Source organism: Triticum urartu, chromosome 7 (assembly GCF_003073215.2).
Source record: "Triticum urartu cultivar G1812 chromosome 7, Tu2.1, whole genome shotgun sequence".
Classification (NCBI taxonomy): Eukaryota; Viridiplantae; Streptophyta; class Magnoliopsida; order Poales; family Poaceae; genus Triticum; species Triticum urartu.
In genome coordinates, this window is record NC_053028.1 from 587481792 (window position 1) to 587503577 (window position 21786).

Genomic DNA, 21786 nt, shown 5'->3' on the forward strand with positions numbered 1-21786 from the left:
CAACTTGTGTGTCTAGGGGTGCCCCTTGCCTCCGTATATAAAGGATCCAAGGGGGGGTGCGGCCGGCCCTAGTAGGAGGCGCGCAGGAGTAGTCCTACTCCTACCGGGAGTAGGACTCCCCTCCCTTTCCTTGTCCAAGTAGGAGAGGGGGAAGGAGAGAAGGAAAGGGGGGGCGCCCCTCCCTCCTTGTCCAATTCGGACTAGGGGGAGAGGGGGCGCGCGGCCTGCCCTGGCAGCCCCTCCTCTTCTCCACTTTAGGCCCATGAGGCCCATTAACCCCCCGGGGGGTTCCGGTAACCCCCCGGTGCTCCGGTTTTATCCGAAACCTCCCCGGAACACTTCCGGTGTCCGAATATACCCGTCCAATATATCAATATTTATGTCTCGACCATTTCGAGACTCCTCGTCATGTCCGTGATCACATCCGGGACTCCGAACTAACTTCGGTACATCAAAACTCATAAACTCATAATATAACTGTCATCGAAACCTTAAGCGTGCGGACCCTACGGGTTCGAGAACAATGTAGACATGGCCGAGACACGTCTCCGGTCAATAACCAATAGCGGAACCTAGATGCTCATATTGGCTCCTACATATTCTACGAAGATCTTTTATCGGTCAGACCGCATAACAACATACGTTGTTCCCTTTGTCATCGGTATGTTACTTGCCCGAGATTCGATCGTCGATATCCCATACCTAGTTCAATCTCGTTACCGGCAAGTCTCTTTACTCGTTCTGTAATACATCATCCCGCAACTAACTCATTAGTTTCAATGCTTGCAAGGCTTAAGTGATGTGCATTGCCGAGAGGGCCCAGAGATACCTCTCCGACAATCGGAGTGACAAATCCTAATCTCGAAATACGCCAAGCCAACATGTACCTTTGGAGACACCTGTAGAGCTCCTTTATAATCACCCAGTTACGTTGTGACGTTTGGTAGCACACAAAGTGTTCCTCTGGCAAACGGGAGTTGCATAATCTCATAGTCATAGGAACATGTATAAGTCATGAAGAAAGCAATAGCAACATACTAAACGATCGGGTGCTAAGCTAATGGAATGGGTCATGTCAATCAGATCATTCAACTAATGATGTGATCCCGTTAATCAAATAACAACTCTTTGTCCATGGTTAGGAAACATAACCATCTTTGATTAACGAGCTAGTCAAGTAGAGGCATACTAGTGACACGAGCTAGTCAAGTAGAGGCATACTAGTGACACTCTGTTTGTCTATGTATTCACACATGTATTATGTTTCGGGTTAATACAATTCTAGCATGAATAATAAACATTTTATCATGATATAAGGTAAATAATAACTTTATTATTGCCTCTAGGGCATATTTCCTTCAGTCTCCCACTTGCACTAGAGTCAATAATCTAGATTACACAGTAATGATTCTAACACCCATGGAGCTTGGTGCTGATCATGTTTTGCTCGTGGAAGAGGCTTAGTCAACGGGTCTGCAACATTCAGATCCGTATGTATCTTGCAAATCTCTATGTCTCCCACCTGGACTAGATCCCGGATGGAATTGAAGCGTCTCTTGATGTGCTTGGTTCTCTTGTGAAATCTGGATTCCGCCAAGGCAATTGCACCAGTATTGTCACAAAACGATTTTCATTGGACCCGATGCACTAGGTATGACACCTAGATCGGATATGAACTCCTTCATCCAGACTCCTTCATTTGCTGCTTCCGAAGCAGCTATGTACTCCGCTTCACATGTAGATCCCGCACGACGCTTTGTTTAGAACTGCACCAACTGACAGCTCCACTTAATGTAAACACGTATCCGGTTTGCGATTTAGAATCGTCCGGATCAGTGTCAAAGCTTGCATCAATGTAACCATTTACGATGAGCTCTTTGTCACCTCCATATACGAGAAACATATCCTTAGTCCTTTTCAGGTACTTCAGGATGTTCTTGACCGCTGTCCAGTGATCCACTCCTGGATTACTTTGGTACCTCCCTGCTAGACTTATAGCAAGGCACACATCAGGTCTGGTACACAGCATTGCATACATGATAGAGCCTATGGCTGAAGCATAGGGAACATCTTTCATTTTCTCTCTATCTTCTGCAGTGGTCGGGCATTGAGTCTGACTCAACTTCACACCTTGTAACACAGGCAAGAACCCTTTCTTTGCTTGATCCATTTTGAACTTCTTCAAAATCTTGTCAAGGTATGTGCTTTGTGAAAGTCCAATTAAACGTCTTGATCTATCTCTATAGATCTTTATGCCTAATATGTAAGCAGCTTCACCGAGGTCTTTCATTGAAAAACTCTTATTCAAGTATCCCTTTATGCTATCCAGAAATTCTATATCATTTCCGATCAGTAATATGTCATCCACATATAATATCAGAAATGCTACAGAGCTCCCACTCACTTTCTTGTAAATACAGGCTTCTCCACAAGTCTGTATAAAACCAAATGCTTTGATCACACTATCAAAGCGTTTATTCCAACTCCGAGAGGCTTGCACCAGTCCATAAATGGATCGCTGGAGCTTGCACACTTTGTTAGCTCCCTTTGGATCGACAAAACCTTCCGGTTGCATCATATACAACTCTTCTTCTAGAAATCCATTCAGGAATGCAGTTTTGACATCCATCTGCCAAATTTCATAATCATAAAATGCGGCAATTGCTAACATGATTCGGACAGACTTAAGCATCGCTACGGGTGAGAAGGTCTCATCGTAGTCAACCCCTTGAACTTGCCGAAACCCTTTTGCGACAAGTCGAGCTTTATAGACAGTAATATTACCGTCAGCGTCAGTCTTCTTCTTGAAGATCCATTTATTCTCAATTGCTTGCCGATCATTGGGCAAGTCAACCAAAGTCCACACTTTGTTCTCATACATGGATCCCATCTCAGATTTCATGGCTTCAATCCATTTTGCGGAATCTGGGCTCATCATCGCTTCTTCATAGTTCGTAGGTTCATCATGATCTAGTAGCATGACTTCCAGAACTGGATTACCGTTCCACTCTGGCGCGGATCTTACTCTGGTTGATCTACGAGGTTCAGTAGTATCTTGTTCTGAAGTTTCATGATCATTATCATTAGCTTCCTCACTAATTGGTGTAGGTGTCACAGAAACAGTTTTCTGTGATGCACTACTTTCCAATAAGGGAGCAGGTACAGTTACCTCGTCAAGTTCTACTTTCCTCCCACTCACTTCTTTCGAGAGAAACTCCTTCTCTAGAAAGTTTCCGAACTTAGCAACAAAAGTCTTGCCTTCGGATCTGTGATAGAAGGTGTATCCAATAGTCTCCTTTGGATATCCTATGAAGACACATTTCTCCGATTTGGGTTCGAGCTTATCAGGTTGAAGCTTTTTCACATAAGCATCGCAGCCCCAAACTTTCAGAAATGACAACTTTGGTTTCTTGCCAAACCATAGTTCATAAGGCGTCGTCTATGGTGCCCTATTTAACGTGAATGCGGCCGTCTCCAAAGCATAACCCCAAAACGGTAGCGGTAAATCAGTAAGAGACATCATAGATCGCACCATATCTAGTAAAGTACGATTACGATGTTCGGATACACCATTACGCTGTGGTGTTCCGGGTGGCGTGAGTTGCGAAACTATTCCGTATTGTTTCAAATGTACACCAAACTCGTAACTCAAATATTCTCCTCCACGATCAGATCACAGAAACTTTATTTTCTTGTTACGATGATTTTCAACTTCACTCTGAAATTCTTTGAACTTTTCAAACGTTTTAGACTTATGTTTCATTAAGTAGATATACCCATATCTGCTTAAGTCATCTGTGAAGGTGAGAAAATAACGATATCCGCCACAAGCCTCAATATTCATCGAACCACATACATCTGTATGTATGATTTCCAACAAATCTGTTGCTCTCTCCATAGTACCGGAGAACGGCGTTTTAGTCATCTTGCCCATGAGGCATGGTTCACAAGTACCAAGTGATTCATAATCAAGTGGTTCCAAAAGTCCATCAGTATGGAGTTTCTTCATGCGCTTTACACCGATATGACCTAAACGGCAGTGCCACAAATAAGTTGCACTATCATTATCAACTCTGCATCTTTTGGCTTCAACATTATGAATATGTGTGTTACTACTATCGATATTCAATAAGAATAGACCACTCTTTAAGGGTGCATGACCATAAAAGATATTACTCATGTAAATAGAACAACCATTATTCTCTGATTTAAATGAATAACCGTCTCGCATCAAACAAGATCCAGATATAATGTTCATGCTTAACGCTGGCACCAAATAACAATTATTTAGGTCTAATACTAATCCCGAAGGTAGATGTAGAGGTAGCGTGCCGACCGCGATCACATCGACTTTGGAACCGTTTCCCACGCGCATCGTCACCTCGTCCTTTGCCAGTGCCCGCTTATTCCATAGTCCCTGTTTCGAGTTGCAAATATTAGCAACAGAACCAGTATCAAATACCCAGGTGCTACTGCGAGCTCTAGTAAGGTACACATCAATAACATGTATATCACATATACCTTTGTTCACCTTGCCATCCTTCTTATCCGCCAAATACTTGGGGCAGTTCCGCTTCCAGTGACCAGTCTGCCTGCAGTAGAAGCACTCAGTTTCAGGCTTAGGTCCAGACTTGGGTTTCTTCTCCTGAGCAGCAACTTGTTTGCCGTTCTTCTTGAAGTTCCCCTTCTTCCCTTTGCCCTTTTTCTTGAAACTAGTGGTTTTGTTAACCATCAACACTTGATGCTCCTTTTTGATTTCTACCTCCGCAGCTTTCAGCATTGCGAAGAGCTCGGGAATAGTCTTATTCATCCCTTGCATATTATAGTTCATCACGAAGCTCTTGTAGCTTGGTGGTAGTGATTGGAGAATTCTGTCAATGACGCAATCATCTGGAAGATTAACTCCCATTTGAATCAAGTGATTATTATACCCAGACATTTTGAGTATATGCTCACTGACAGAACTGTTCTCCTCCATCTTGCAGCTATAGAACTTATTGGAGACTTCATATCTCTCAATCCGGGCATTTGCTTGAAATATTAACTTCAACTCCTGGAACATCTCATATGCTCCATGACGTTCAAAACGTCGTTGAAGTCCCGGTTCTAAGCCGTAAAGCATGGCACACTGAACTATCGAGTAGTCATCAGCTTTGCTCTACCAGACGTTCACAACATCTGGTGTTGCTCCAGCAGCAGGCCTGGCACCCAGCGGTGCTTCCAGGACGTAATTCTTCTGTGCAGCAATGAGGATAATCCTCAAGTTACGGACCCAGTCCGTGTAATTGCTACCATCATCTTTCAACTTTGCTTTCTCAAGGAACGCATTAAAATTCAACGGAACAACAACACGGGCCATTTATCTACAATCATACATAAACAAGCAAGATACTATCAGGTACTAAGTTCATGATAAATTTAGGTTCAATTAATCATATTACTTAAAGAACTCCCACTTAGATAGACATCCCTCTAATCCTTTAAGTGATTACGTGATCCAAATCAACTAAACCATGTCCGATCATCACGTGAGATGGAGTAGTTTCATTGGTGAACATCACTATGTTGATCATATCTACTATATGATTCACGCTCGACCTTTCGGTCTCCGTGTTCCGAGGCCATATCTGTATATGCTTGGCTCGTCAAGTATAACCTGAGTATTCCGCGTGTGCAACTGTTTTGCACCCGTTGTATTTGAACGTAGAGCCTATCACACCCGATCATCACGTGGTGTCTCAGCACGAAGAACTTTCGCAACGGTGCATACTCAGGGAGAACACTTCTTGATAATTTAATGAGAGATCATCTTATAATGCTACCGTCAATCAAAGCAAGATAAGATGCATAAAAGATAAACATCACATGCAATCAATATAAGTGATATGATATGGCCATCATCATCTTGTGCTTGTGATCTCCATCTCCGAAGCACCGTCATGATCGCCATCGTCACCGGCGCGACACCTTGATCTCCATCGTAGCATCGTTGTCGTCTCGCCAATCTTATGCTTCCACGACTATCGCTACCGCTTAGTGATGAAGTAAAGCATTACAGTGCGATTGCATTGCATACAATAAAGCGACAACCATATGGCTCCTGCCAGTTGCCGATAACTTGGTTACAAAACATGATCATCTCATACAATAAAATTTAGCATCATGTCTTGACCATATCACATCACAACATGCCCTGCAAAAACAAGTTAGACGTCCTCTACTTTGTTGTTGCATGTTTTACGTGGCTGCTACGGGCTTAAGCAAGAACCAATCTTACCTACGCATCAAAACCACAACGATAGTTTGTCAAGTTGGTGTTGTTTTAACCTTCACAAGGACCGGGCGTAGCCACACTCGGTTCAACTAAAGTTGGAGAAACTGTCACCCGCAAGCCACCTATGTGCAAAGCACGTCGGGAGAACCGGTCTCGCGTAAGCGTACGCGTAATGTCGGTCCGGGCCACTTCGTCCAACAATACCGCCGAACCAAAGTATGACATGCTGGTAAGCAGTATGACTTATATCGCCCACAACTCACTTGTGTTCTACTCGTGCATATAACATCAACATATAAAACCTAGGCTCGGATGCCACTGTTGGGTTTCGTAGTAATTTCAAAAAATTTCCTACGCACACGCAAGATCATGATGATGCATAGCAACGAGAGGGGGAGAGTGTGATCTACGTACCCTTGTAGATCGACAACGGAAGCGTTAACTTGGTTGACGTAGTCGTACGTCTTCACGGCACGACCGATCAAGCATCGAAACTACGGCACCTCCGAGTTCTAGCACACGTTCAGCTCGATGACGATTCCCGGACTCCGATCCAGCAAAGTGTCGGGGAAGAGTTCCGTCAGCACGACGGCGTGGTGATGATCTTGATGTACTACTGTCGCAGGGCTTCGCCTAAGCACCCGCTACAATATTATCGAGGACTATGGTGGAAGGGGGCACCGCACACGGCTAAGAATATGATCACGTGGATCAACTTGTGTGTCTAGGGGTGCCCCTTGCCTCCGTATATAAAGGATCCAAGGGGGGGGGGTGCGGCCGGCCCTAGTAGGAGGCGCGCAGGAGGAGTCCTACTCCTACCGGGAGTAGGACTCCCCTCCCTTTCCTTGTCCAAGTAGGAGAGGGGGAAGGAGAGAAGGAAAAGGGGGGGGCGCCGCCCCTCCCTCCTTGTCCAATTCGGACTAGGGGGAGAGGGGGCGCGCGGCCTGCCCTGGCAGCCCCTCCTCTTCTCCACTTTAGGCCCATGAGGCCCATTAACCCCCCCGGGGGTTCCGGTAACCCCTCGGTGCTCCGGTTTTATTCGAAACCTCCCCGGAACACTTCCGGTGTCCGAATATACCCGTCCAATATATCAATCTTTATGTCTCGACCATTTCGAGACTCCTCGTCGTGTCCGTGATCACATCCGGGACTCCGAACTAACTTTGGTACATCAGAACTCATAAACTCATAATATAACTGTCATCGAAACCTTAAGCGTGCGGACCCTACGGGTTCGAGAACATTGTAGACATGGCCGAGACACGTCTCCGGTCAATAACCAATAGCGGAACCTAGATGCTCATATTGGCTCCTACATATTCTACGAAGATCTTTTATCGGTCAGACCGCATAACAACATACGTTGTTCCCTTTGTCATCGGTATGTTACTTGCCCGAGATTCGATCGTCGATATCCCATACCTAGTTCAATCTCGTTACCGGCAAGTCTCTTTACTCGTTCTGTAATACATCATCCCGCAACTAACTCATTAGCTGCAATCCTTGCAAGGCTTAAGTGATGTGCATTGCCGAGAGGGCCCAGAGATACCTCTCCGACAATCGGAGTGACAAATCCTAATCTTGAAATACGCCAACCCAACATGTACCTTTGGAGACACCTGTAGAGCTCCTTTATAATCACCCAGTTACGTTGTGATGTTTGGTAGCACACAAAGTGTTCCTCTGGCAAACGGGAGTTGCATAATCTCATAGTCATAGGAACATGTATAAGTCATGAAGAAAGCAATAGCAACATACTAAACGATCGGGTGCTAAGCTAATGGAATGGGTCATGTCAATCAGATCATTCAACTAATGATGTGATCCCGTTAATCAAATAACAACTCTTTGTCCATGGTTAGGAAACATAACCATCTTTGATTAACGAGCTAGTTAAGTAGAGGCATACTAGTGACACTCTGTTTGTCTATGTATTCACACATGTATTATGTTTCCGGTTAATACAATTCTAGCATGAATAATAAACTTTTATCATGATATAAGGAAATAAATAATAACTTTATTATTGCCTCTAGGGCATATTTCCTTCAGCTACATGATCCCCAGCCGATCTCTGCTTGATATCATCCACAACTATCTTGCAATCCGACACCACTTGGATCTTCTGAACATATAAATCCTCCGCAATTGCCAGCGCCTCTCTGACTGCCATAGCTTCCAACATAACAGGATCATGGATGTGCTGAAATGTGATAGCAGAAGCCCCGAGAAAAATTCCATCAGCATCCCTACAAACTACTCCAATAGCACCAAAGTTTTCATTAGAAACTGCAGAATCAACATTCATCTTCACATATCCCTGGGGCGGGGGTAGCCAATGACTCGGCCTAGCAGCCCGTCCCATGTTATTCGGTAGTGTTGGTTTTGATAGTATATCAATATCCCTTAGAAACGCCCTGATAAAGTGATGGATCTGTAGTGGGCTGTCATAGATTTCTTCATGTATTGCCTGTCGCCTAGCCCTCCATATTGCCCATAGAGTGACCACCATGTGTGTGAACTCTTCATGCGTCAATAATTCATGCACTGTGAATATCCAGTTTTTAGCATTTAAGTTCAAGTTGTCACACATCTTTTCCACCATCTCCTCTGATGACAAAGACCACACACACCTTGCGGAGATGCAGTCGATTAAAGCGTGTTTCCAGCCATCTTCCGCCGAACAGAATGGGCAGATTGAACTTGTGGCCATATGCCGGTGATGAAGATTGTCCGCTGTTGGTACCGAGTCCCTACATAATCTCCAGACAAAATTTTTCAGTTTTGAAGGGACTTTGGTGTTCCATAAGGACACCCACGCCTTCATCTCTCGACCTGAAGCCGACGACCCTTCTGTACCAGCAAGTAAATTTTCCCTTTGGCTCTTTAACTTGAAGAGCATCTTATAAGCTGAGCTTACTGAAAACTTTCCACGTCGATCTTCACCCCAAGCCCAGAAGTCATTGATCCTCTTGGTACACAGTGGGATAGATAGTATGGTTGTAACGTCGATTGGAATGAAGACCCTTCTCAGCTCCTCCTCCCGCCATGCACTGGAAGAAGCACCCATGAGGTCCGATACATGTTGCGGTGGACCATTTACCAGTGAAGCGACCGGTCTCATCATGCCCGGCCTGGGCAACCAGTTTTGCGTCCATATGTTGGTGTTCTCACCTGTTCCAATCCTTCTGATAATGCCATGTGCAATGACATCTCGCCTGTCCAGGATTGCCCTCCAAATCTGCGAGGGATGAGCCCCAAGCTCAGAATCTAATAAAGAAACAAAGGGGTAGTACACCGCCTTTAATATCCTTGCACTCAGCGTCGAAGGCCCCTCAATCAAGCGCCATGCTTGTCTTGCCAAGAGCGACAAATTGAATAACTAGGTGTCCTTAAAGCCTAAGCCTCCCAAAGATTTTGGTGTGGTGCATACATCCCATGAGACCCAACACGGCTTCCTTTTGCCCCTCTTGCTTCCCCACCAGAACTGACGGATCATTGACGTCACATTCTCACAAATACCACGTGGCAACCTGAAGCATGCCATAGAATAAACCGGGATTGCTTGGGCAACTGCTTTTATCAACACTTCCTTTCCCGCATACGATAATAACTTCTACATCCACCCTTTGATCTTTTCCCAAACTCTATCTCTCAAATACTTAAAAGTTCCATTCCTTGAATGACCCACATCTGTAGGCATGCCTAGGTACCTCTCGCTCAATTGTTCATTATGCACATCGAGAGAAGCTTTTATGCTATCTCGAACAGCTTGAGAGCATCCCTTGCTGAAAAAAATTGATGACTTTTCATTGTTGACCCTCTGACCAGAAGCGTTACAATAGGTAGTCAACAGGTTTGACACAGTGGTCGCCCCCTCATTACTCGCTTTGAATAGCAGCAGGCTATCATCAGCAAAGAGAAGATGGTTAACAACCGGAGCTGTCTGAGCCACCTGTACTCCCACAAAATGCGATGACTGAGTTCCAGATTTCAAGAGGCACGAAAGGCCCTCCGCTGCAATCAAAAAGAGATACGGGGAGATTGGATCTCCCTGTCGAATACCCCTGGTGGGTTTAAACTGGTCCAATTTCTCTCCGTTGAATAAAACTGAAAATGATACTGACTTTATCATGCCCATAATCACATCAATCCACGATTTAGCAAAGCCAAGCTTACTCATTATCGCCTCCAAATATGCCCATTCTAACCTGTCATACACCTTCATCATGTCCAGCTTCAAAGCAAAGTGACTATTGGACTTGGCTTTGCTCCTCTTCATAAAGTGTAAGCATTCGTAGGCACATATGATGTTATCCGTGATCAATCTTCCAGGAACAAACGCGGATTGTTCTTCAGAAATGATATCGGGCAAGATTTGCTTCAACCTATTCGCCGCCACTTTTGATGCAATTTTGTACAGAACATTGCATAAACGAATGGGCCGAAATTGAGTAAGGACAGTTCGGTTCATTACCTTTGGGAATAATACCAAGAAAGTATCGTTTATACACTCCGCACTTTCTTCCCCCTTAATGATTCGCATCACGGCCCTGGTAATTTCTTCACTACACACATCCCAATGCCTCTGATAAAAATGTGCCGAAAAGCCATCCAGGCCAGGCGATTTTGTGGGCAACATTTGAAATAGCTCCACTTTGACCTCGTCACCAGAATAGGGAGCACAGAGGATATCATTCATATTAGGCGTAACTTTACGAGGCACATGTTCAAGCACCGCCTCCATGTTTGTTACTCCCTCTGACGTGTACAGGTCTTTGTAAAAATTTGAAATACAAATTTTCAGTTCAACCGGGTCGTCCACCGTGATGCCCAAAGCACTAGACAGAGATTTGATCATGTTTTTCTTCCTCCTCATGCTTGCCCTCATGTGGAAGAATTTTGTGTTCTTGTCTCCTGCCGCTAGCCAATCAATTCTCGATCGTTGGCGCCAAAGAATTTCCTCTCTGTGATACATCTCCACAAGCCTCTCATAAATCTTTTGCTCGATATGGCTAGGGCCGGTACGCAACGGGTCATCTCTCAATCTCCCCAGCTCACTTTTTAACCTTTTTATCTCAGCTCTAACTGACCCAAAAGTGAATTTATCCCACCGCCTCAGACTTTGGGATAACGAAAATAGTTTCTGCTTGATGTCCTCCACTCGGTGGCTGGGTTGTCCTGCTGTCCAGGCTCCTTGGATTTCCTCTTTCAGACCTTCATGAGACTTCCAAGCAACTTCATACCTGAAATTTTACTTGGGGCTGTTTGTATTTTGAGTGTATCGTTGAGCTCAAAATATATCGGATAATGATCAGATGTAGCTGCATCCAGATGTGTCAAACTTGCATTTGGAAAACGGGAGCTCCATTCTGCTGAAGCAAGTGCACGGTCCAGCCTCACTCGAGTGTATGTTCCACCTGTAACCTTCTTTTCGAAGGTCCAAAACCTGCCCTTGAAGCCCAAGTCCATTAGCATGCACACATCAACCATGTCCCGAAAAGTCTGGATCTAAGCATTGCTTCGCTGTCCCACTCCCTCGTGTTCATCCGGACGAAGAACTTCATTGAAATCGCCAATACAAAGCCATGGAATATTGCTTGAAACGCTTATATTCTTCAAAGTGTCCCATGTTTGGTGGCGCAAATGAGTTTGAGCTTCCCCATATACTACTGTCATTCTCCACGGATCCGAACCTGGGTCAAGTACTTCCACATCAACATGGTAATCCGAGTAACCCAATACATTTATTTTTATTGAATTGTTCCAAAAAGGCCTATGCCTCCACTCCTATACCAACGCTATTAATAGCAAAAGCATTATCAAAGCCTATTGAACTTGCTAAATTCTCTACCCTTGCCTTGCCAATCTGTGTTTCTAAGATACAAAACAAAGTAGGGGCATAGTTCTTCGCTAAATCGCGAAGTTCACGAACTGTCGAGGCCTTGCCCGCGCCCCGGCAGTTCCAGCAGATGTAACTCATTGTGCCCGGCGGCGCTCCCCTTGAGAGCTTGCCGATAATGCAGTAGTTGTTTCAGTTGCACCACCCTATCCTTCCGTTGCTTGCTAGCCTGAAATCTTCTTTGGCCTTTTAATATTCTTCCGTGGGGAGACATAAACCGGAGGTAGTGGTGGTACACCCGTAGGAGTCCTATCTGCCAGGGCAACCGCACCCTTACTTCCTTCATCATCCACAGGGTTGAGGATGATTTGCCCCCGGGTCGCCACGTGCACATTGTCCTCGGACATGCGTTTGTTGTTGGTCCTGGCTTCTGGTTCTTTTGGACTTGAATCGAGCTCCATCCCTGTCGTGCAAGATTTCTCGTTAACATCTGTATTTTCAGTAGATGATGCGAACGCAGCATTCAGAGTCAACGCCCTTCCTTTTCCTCCATCTACCCTGCCATCATTGACCATCTCCTCTTCATGGGGATGAACCCCCGAGTTCCTATTCCCCTTCGTGTGGGCGTCCCTCGCTACTGTTCCTGAGCGATCAGTAGCATCCCCCTTCCTCGAGCTGGAGCAAAGCCACGTGATGTGCCTCCACGGCCTCTCCCTCTCCCACCCCGAGTAGGGTATCCACCCCCCATGGGTTGTGTGTACATTACTAAGCGACGTTGTGCAATCATCCAGCTTCCCCACTTCATGTCTTCAGCTTTCCAAACACCCGTGCCGCATTCCTCATAGCCATGGCCCATCATCCCACAAACCTTACAAAAGAAGGGAATCTTTTCGTACTTAACAACCATCATCCGTCTACCTTCTCCTTCCATAGTCAGCGGTGTGAAACGGGTCAATGGCTTCGCTGTCAAGACCTTTGCACGAACACGGACATAATCCCCCTCATAGAAAAGGGTAGGCCTTAGTTGAACCTCACGAACCTTGCCAATCCTGCGAGCTAGTTCATCCACCACTGACTCATGCCGATAGAGGTCTGGAATCTTGTGTATTTGTGCCTAGACAGACAGCCCATCTAGTACCACATCCTCAGGGTCCGTCTTGCCGTCATAGTCCTCAATGATTACCCCAAGCCCCCTGAAGAGCCAAGGTCCTCTATGCACGACCCTCTTCCAATCTCCAAGGCAGAAAAATTGGAAGATGAACAAATTCTCTCCCGCCTCACGGAATTTTGGAGTCTGAGCTAGCCCCCATATGAACATCATATTGTCGAAGAACGTCGTGGAGCTAAAAGGCCTGGCGGTATTTACCCGTGCAATCGCCATCCACTTGGCCTCCGCCTCGAACCTCTGGGCATCCTCCTTCCCAATGACAACCTCATCCAATTCATCCTCCATTAGAACCATGTTCTTCAGCATCTCCTCTAGATCAATCTCAGGTTTCTTTCCCGTCTGCGACGAGGACCCCCCTGCGGCGGCCATGGCGGCAGCCCAGGCCCTTGACTCACAGCCGAGGCTACTGGAGAACTCCCTCGCCAGCCCTGGACGGGACGGCGACTCGGTATCGATCGATATCAGCCTTCCTCCTCGGCAATCTCGAGAACGCCCGAGGCGGCGCTGTAACCCTAAGCGAGAGGGTACAAAAGTGCAGTTGGACCCTCGTTAACAAAAAATGATTTTTTTTTTCAAGTTTGATGAATGTTTATTAAGCTATTGCCGCTTGAAATAATCAGTGACAGCAGGATAGCTCGGGTGCCTCTGGACTTTGCATGTAAACTTGAAGGTCGTGAGTTGAAGGCCTGTAGAGGTCTCTGTTTTTTTTGCGATTTTAGCTTTTGCGTTCGGTGCTCAACGCGACTCGTGGGCCGGCCCAACTGAGCGCGTAGCGAGCGCCAGGGAGAAGTTCGGGCGCCTGAAGCGCCCGATAGGAGCTCTCCCGCTGGAGCAGCTCATCTGGCCATGTCTGGGCCCACTCTGCTAAAGCATTTTGAGCCCATGAGCAGTCAGGCCCATCCGTTTCCGTCTGAATCCCCGTGTACCACGACCGTACTACTCGCGAGGCGGCGGATGGCGAGGCGGCGACCGCCGGCGAGAGAGACGAGGGATCCCGACGTCGCCCGGTCGGGAGGCGCGACTCCTCCTCCTACGCCTCGCGCTCGCCGGCGGCGCCGCTGCCCTCGACCCTGTCCTTCCCTCCCCCAGTAAGCGCGCACCATTCCGAAGCGTCTGCCTACTTCGATTTAGTTTGGTTAAAGCATCTGTGTCGCGCCTACTTCGATTGTTGCTTAGCAGTATGTGGATCCAGGTTCGATTATCTGAAGAAAAAGCTGGCTTCCAGGTTTCGATTTGAAGGGCATTTGGTCTGGGATCTCTTCCTGGAGTGTTCGAGATGGGCAATCAGTTCCTTCAAGAAGCACATATGCACCACACTGGGCACGGGCCATGTCATATATCTTTTGGGATAGGGGTGGTGACAAGCATTGGAACCCAGGGCGGTCGCCCATAGCGTGGATACTTTCTCTTTTAGAATTTTTTATTGATTTTAGGCTTGGCCCTGGTTGTTTCTTCCTCAGTTTGTCCCATCCCACTTAGAGGCTGCATCAATGTTTAACATCATTCGCATATCTTCCTTGTTAAGGAATCGGTTATATACCTTTTTTTCTTTGTAGAAATCAACCGCACATCTCATTATTTTTGTTGGTACATTATCGTGTGGATAGATATGTAGGTTTGCTGCCTAAAAAGAGCAGATGTGGTGATGCAATTGGGGCTAGGGTGAGTGTCTGTTGCGGCATTAAGATAGTGATGCAATCGCGGCTACAACTACTGGTTTTTGTCTTTTGTGAAGTTATCTTGTACATCGGTGCAACTAGTGCTCATGCATACATCATGTAGGATTGCGTGCTCGCAACATTGCCAACCATGCGCCAGATAGCACCACAAGATCAAATTCACCGGCATGCATTAACCCATTGATTATATGACATGTCATCACGACACCTGTCCACAGGAGGACTCTTTGTAGTAGAATTCTTGGTATGCATGACAGCATGCCATAAATCAGTGAAACTGTTGCATGTTATAAATAATGAAGCTGGCCAATAAATTACCTTATTTACCCTTCAGACTTTTTCTTGAGGAATCATCTTAAAGCAGCACATCACCATTTGGTTTGTTTTGAAATTTGATAATTGAGACTTGAGACCCTTTAGGACTTGGAAGTTCTAATTATTGCAACTGAAGTATTGATATGTTTGCTAATTAATAGGTGAATGGCCTGCTTGCTTTGTTTCTTTCATATGAACACTAGGTACTGAATGAAGAAAAAAATAGTACTGTGGGCGAGAGCTAGGGAGAACATGCATGTGCCCTACATGCGCCTTAGGTAAATTTGGAGCCATGAACATACTGAGAATACATGTGAACATATAGCCATCATTATTACATCGTTCATCACTAGTCACCAAAAGCAAGCGTGGTGATAGAGAACAGATAACATGAAGTCATGACGGGAAGGGTTCACACCTTCTTAGACCATGTACAATGCAAGATGCTTAGAGAGGTGCTTAGTAAAACAAACTGTGTTTTTCTTAAGCACCGGTGCTTATATCTGTGACAGGGGTGCATAATTAAGCATCTGCTCTCTACAGATAAGCACCGGCTTGCATTGTACATGGTCTTGCATGTTCGTTACATTGGAAACTGAAGAAGCACAAGAGGACAAAATAATGATGTTAACTTTTGTATTTCTCAAGTAAGTATATCTTGTTCAACCTCCCTGTCCAAATACAGGTCAGCTTTTGAATAAAAACTTAGATAGAGTCTACTTAAATTCTTGTCCTTTTCTGATATCGTCTGGTATATAGTGTCTATCTTTTGCCCTTGGTGAAGGTCTCACGCCAAAAGAAGGTATTAGATCCATATATGGTTAGATCCACCACAAACATTGGCAGACTTTGTTTCCACCCCATAGGGTCTCACTGACCTGATGGAAAATCTTTCAGTTTTAGTTCTTGATCGAGATCCGGTTTCCCTGTGGACCATCTCCAATACGCTTGCTAGATTCAACTTCAAAGGTGCACACTTCAATCCCAAGCATCTCCATTTCGTATTTTCCCCTTCCTGTCCAAAAAGGAAGTTGTTTTTAGAGGGAGAATGAAAGATAGTATTCATGGGGCTACTATAAAAGGCACGATTTGATATCTGTTGCACAAGATTTTGCATATTCATGGGGCTACTATAAAAGGCACAATTTGATATCTGTTGGTGTCTTCTATCCACAGTCACATCTGATCGAATTTCAGATATTTCATATTTCTGCTGTTTGGTGGGGAGTTTGGGTGTACGGCTGTTTGGCTGGAAATTTGGGTGTACATCTGTTTGGCGGGAAGTTTGGGTGTACGGCTGCTTGGCGTGAAGTTTGGGTTTACGGTTGTCCGGTGGGACAATTTATACGTTCTATTCATTATGATCTGGACCACTAATTAACGGTTGGATGGCTTTCGTGTGTGGATATAGAACGCTTCTCATGACGTGAAGCTTGGCGAGCTATGGCCCTACATGGCAGTGAACCTGTCCTCAGTATCATACTATCATGTATAGCTCGTACGACCATCATATATATGTGGAGCATTTCCGTAGATCTATGACATTTTAAACAGAAAGGAAACAGATGCAGTTCCCATATAGGATATAGTGTTACTGCGTCACCCTGACCATTAGATTATATAGCATATGTGTGTGTAATATATTGTGTGAACTTCACAGTTTGAACGGAGGCAGCATATGTAGTTCGTAATGGGATATAGCTAGCTGCTAGTTACTGGGCCGCCCTTCCAAGTGCTATTAGATTGCAGAAAGTGTTGGATTATGTGGTCAAATGAGAAAAATCACATACCAAGTAGCTATATTAGTCCTTAGAAGATACTCACTTGTTGCAATAGTACGTGCAGGTTGGGATATAAATATAACTATATTTGGACATGATAACACGGTGTTTACTCTCCAAAATTTTGAGTCTAACTTCTACTGTTTTGTAGTTCTTCCATTGGAAACAGTGGAAGAGGCCCTAGATTCCCTTAAAAGGGGGGTTGCTAAAAATGAGGAGCTTGATTTGGTAGTAGCGGAAGTTCATCCTGGCAATGCAGAGATGGACACCTTGGTGCTGTTTCACCACATCCTGAATGCACTTGAAGTGCCTCTCATCAGTAAGCATTTGTATTCAGAGCTGTATTGTTTTAAGAATTTTTTTTCCATCCCAAACTCATTAATCTAGGAGTGTTGTTTCTTGGTTGCAGCTATGTGTGCCTATGATGAAGCAGTCTCCGCACGCATGACCCTTGGAACATGCTTCAATGTGGTTAAGCCGTTGGATACTGAAACCGTCAATTTTCTGAGGATGAGAGCACTTCAACACAGGTCTATTAAAAATCACAGGTCTGAAACTGAGGATGAAAAACAAGATGCGTTGAACGCGAATGTCTATTCAGAGAATCTGGGTTGGTTCTTATGGAGCAGTGAGCTCCATGAGAAGTTCTTGCAGGCTGTTGAAGTGCTTGGGCCGTGTAAGGCTATCTGCACTTGGCATAAATTAGTCGTTTGTTATGTTTAACAGCTGAAAAAGCATGACCTTTGAGTGTCTGTTTTCTTTTTGGCTAACAGCTGCTACGGCTCGAAACATTCACCAGTACATGAATGCCAAGGATTTGAATTTGACCATACAGCATGTTGCAAGCCATCTCCAGGTGGGTGATCGATTTAGTTTACCTCAACTGTGGTATTGCCGGTACATCAATAGGCATTATGTACGTTTTTTTGTTAATTTTTTTTTGTTTAATAGACGATCATAAGTAGTAGAAGCTGACAACCTATGCATGCTAGTTAGTTTAAACTGACTGAACATTTGTCATTTGAGCCTTATATTTTTCTTTCATCCTATGCACTTTCCCGAACGAAACCTTTTGTTTTTGCCACTAATTAAGATGATATTGTCATTCTGCTGTCATTGGTTCCCACCACTACAGCTGACTATCCCCCTTCCGTGGCCATTGGCTATTGATTGCCACTGCCAACCTGATCCCCCCATGCATGAATATTTGGTAGAGATGGAAGCTACTATGCACTTTCCATTTCTGCACATATATATTGATTAACCAACAGAATGGTTGCAGCATTGCCTAAACTAATCTTGCAGAACCAGCTAATTGCAAGAGATCTGATCACGGTGGTCATAATTACACGATTCCTGAAGTTGCAGGTGTATGCCACCGCTTGGTCATCACCTTTATCACTGTTTTGTACCCTGGCACGTTAAGTACCAGCAGCTAGTGCTGCTCGGACAAAGTCACGGTCTCCGAATCTGGCTCGGATTCGGATTTCTGATTCGGCAAGATTTTGAGGAACACGGTAACTAACGCATGGAGGCTGAGTGACCAAAGAAATTGATGTTACGTGCAGATGAGTCCTTTTACCAACTCATGTGCTCATTAACATACAGTGATTGGGCAAAAGGGAAAAAGGTAGAGGAGAAACAAACACCTACTGGAATAGCAACAACAACATAATAATTAATTTTTTATTATTGGTTTGATCTTAGTGTGAAAAATAAAACATTTCCCTCTGCTATTTATTTTGTGTAAATATAGGTTCTGCATTGTTCAATCAATTGGGTAATTTTCTGTGGCAACAGTGTCCGACTTCACAAAATTTTAAAGAACTATGTGCACACTGTTGAACTGTTGAAGAAACAAATAGGAAGAGAACTTTATTTAATATTTGACCTTTTAATTCATACCCCAGTAAAAGTTCACACAGTTACTGGCAGGCTTGCATGCTAAATACAAGGGTCAAGATTCCATTTTAACTGAATAAACTTGGAAGGAAAGAATGTTTCCACCTGATACTCTACTGTGTGTCCTTTGTTATTTCTTTATTTTCCAGAAGAAACACATGTACATGGATGTCTCATACCTGCGTCAGTACTCAGTAGTCTGTACTCTCTGTCTCTGCATGCCATGGAGATTAAGTTTTGTATATGGTGCTCTAGATAAGATTTCAAATTTCCAAACCATGCAGCTTCAGGAGTAGATTTTGTTACAGAACCAATCACAATTGGAAAAAAAAACTTTATGCATGTTAGCACCGAATTCGTAGTAATCAGACTATCCAAAGCATTATTATAACGCAGTTTACCAAATCGACTGATTAATAATTGTTATCACGTTAATGGGAATTTTGTGAACAATGTACTACTTTATAGGTATTTTCTCCTTTATTGGTTAAATTAGGGGCTTATTGACGTAACTTTGGTCTACCCTTAGCTGATGCTAGCAGTAGGGCTTTGGCTTCTTTTTGGCCTTGTTGTGACTGTTTGTGCTTTCTTGGCACTCTCCTAATACAAAACGAAACACGTCCGGGTGCTTGTTTGAGAAAAAAAAAATACATACTCCACAAGTTTCAAGTTGATCTATTTCAGCGTTGTTATGCTAAAACACTATAATTTCTTCATTACGCTCACTTTCTATATTGTGATGTGTGATCCCTGTCTTGAATGTTCTGTTCTGTATTGTGATGCAGAAACACCGGCTGCGAGCGCAGAGGCAGAGGTTATCTCACGATGAAGAGGGCTATCAACATTATGCCAGCATGAAGGAATTTTCTGAGATGATGTCATCAGCATACAAGGCACCCAGTGCTAAACCCAATAATCATTTGGCAACAACCCAGACGCAGTTCACACATGGGGTTGCCTCTTCTATCTGGGATATGTACCCTGGGATGGTGTGGCCACACATGGAGGGAAGTTCAGCAGCCTCTGCTATGTGGTACAATTACCCCGGAAAGCAGTGGGGACAAGTGGGGGAGAGTTCGGCTGGAGCACGAGTTTCTCAGACTAATGCACGTCCACCTCCAGTTCTGACACATGGTACCAAATCTATCTGGGACTGGTACCGGGAGAGCCTGCAGTACTTTAATGAGAGCCTGTCATACAAACGTGAGGTGCTGCCTGTACAGAGCAAAGCACTTGATGGATATGGACGCGAGATTTTCATCAACCTGGAGAGAGAGGAGATCAGTCTTACTGAAGCAGCAGGCAAGATTGTCATCAACCTGGAGAGCGATGACATGTAGAAAGACACCAAGGACGATGTGCACGCTGCAGTTACTCCACAGGAAGACACAATGAACGAGGTGCACGCCGCAGTTACTCTGCAGAAAGACACCATGGACGAGGCGCACGCCGCAGTTACTCCACATGAAGTGAACGAGGTGCCTGCTGCAGCCATGGGCGCTGGTTATCTGGTGGATCTAGCAGGCAATGCCCTGCTTGACGGTACAGACAACTACCACCCCGCCGCAGAGAATGCGCAGTCTGAGCCTTTCAGTGACTGGGATTGGGAAGAGGTGGAGAAATTCTTGACGAACCAGATGGAAGGACCGGGGCAGGAGCAGCAAGGCATTGAACTAGTGGATCTGCTCCAGGTAGACGGCATTTCACCAGAGGAACTGCTCCAGGTAGATGAAGCCTGGAACCAGGCGCTTCAGCAGGCAAACCCGGCAAACGTCGTCGAGGACGAACCCATGGCTGAAGAGCCCGCTGCTGGAGACGCCCCGGTGTCCGATCCTGCGAACCAGTCCGGCGTCGCCGGCAACGTGTTCGGGGTCTGGAGCCCGCAGTTTGCGGGCGACGACTACGGCATGCCGTTCTAGGCCTGCCAGAAGAGGGGCAACTCAAGAACTGCTTTTATTTTAGTAACAATAATAAGACTGGTGAAGTATAAGCAATAAAGGTTCCTAGGGAGAAATCCCCAGGAGATATATGGGAGAGCTGTTGATGCTCGGACATGTTTCCAGTGCTCTGTGGCATTGGTTAAACCCATTCGTTAATTGGTTTCCAGACTTCTACATATTATCTTCCTCTGTGATGCATTATGACTTTATATAATTCCATACTTATGTCAGTTCTATCTTTTTTTTGCGAGGTTTGTGTCAGTTCTATCTAGTCTAGGGTTTTTGTTCTTCGAACAAAGGAGCACCAGGCTTTTTGTCTGGCTTCTTTGATTCAATCCAACACAAGTTTTTTTTTGGGGAGGATTCGAGTCCTTAGAATAAATGCTGGATTGCTAAACTTGGAAACTGAGTTTCAAAGGTTGGAGAGGAACACAATCAGGGAGCTGGACACACTTGATTGGATTGTACCTACTAAATCACGCATCAATGAATAAAATCATGTGTGTTGTTCTGGTCTTCTCCTTTTGGTTCAGATTAACGTGGGGATTATTGGAATGGGTCATCATCATAGATGTAGAGGTAAACAAAAGCTATGCAACTGATACAAATTTACAGAAAGTTCTGTAAAGTATGCAACGAAAAATAACTGCATGGACCAAAAGAAAAGGTAATAAAATAGCTCCATCTTTTACTGGTTTGTTACTGTAATTGCCACCATCTTCACGAACAGAAGATCTACTCCTGGACTTTGCAGGGCTGCTATTTGCTGACTTTGCAAAACATCAGTTCCTGAATTTAGCGGCACATTTACCTGGGACAATTTGTCAGATGCTGATACATGTCCTTTTAATGAGTTTGCATGCCGTGCTGGTTCAGACACTGATG

General features: G+C 44.9%; 1 pseudogene; it reads left to right on the plus strand.

Moving 5' to 3' along the window:
* The first annotated feature begins 14378 nt into the window (after positions 1–14378).
* Positions 14379–21095, plus strand: LOC125521300 (annotated as a pseudogene).
* The last annotated feature ends 691 nt before the right edge of the window (positions 21096–21786 follow it).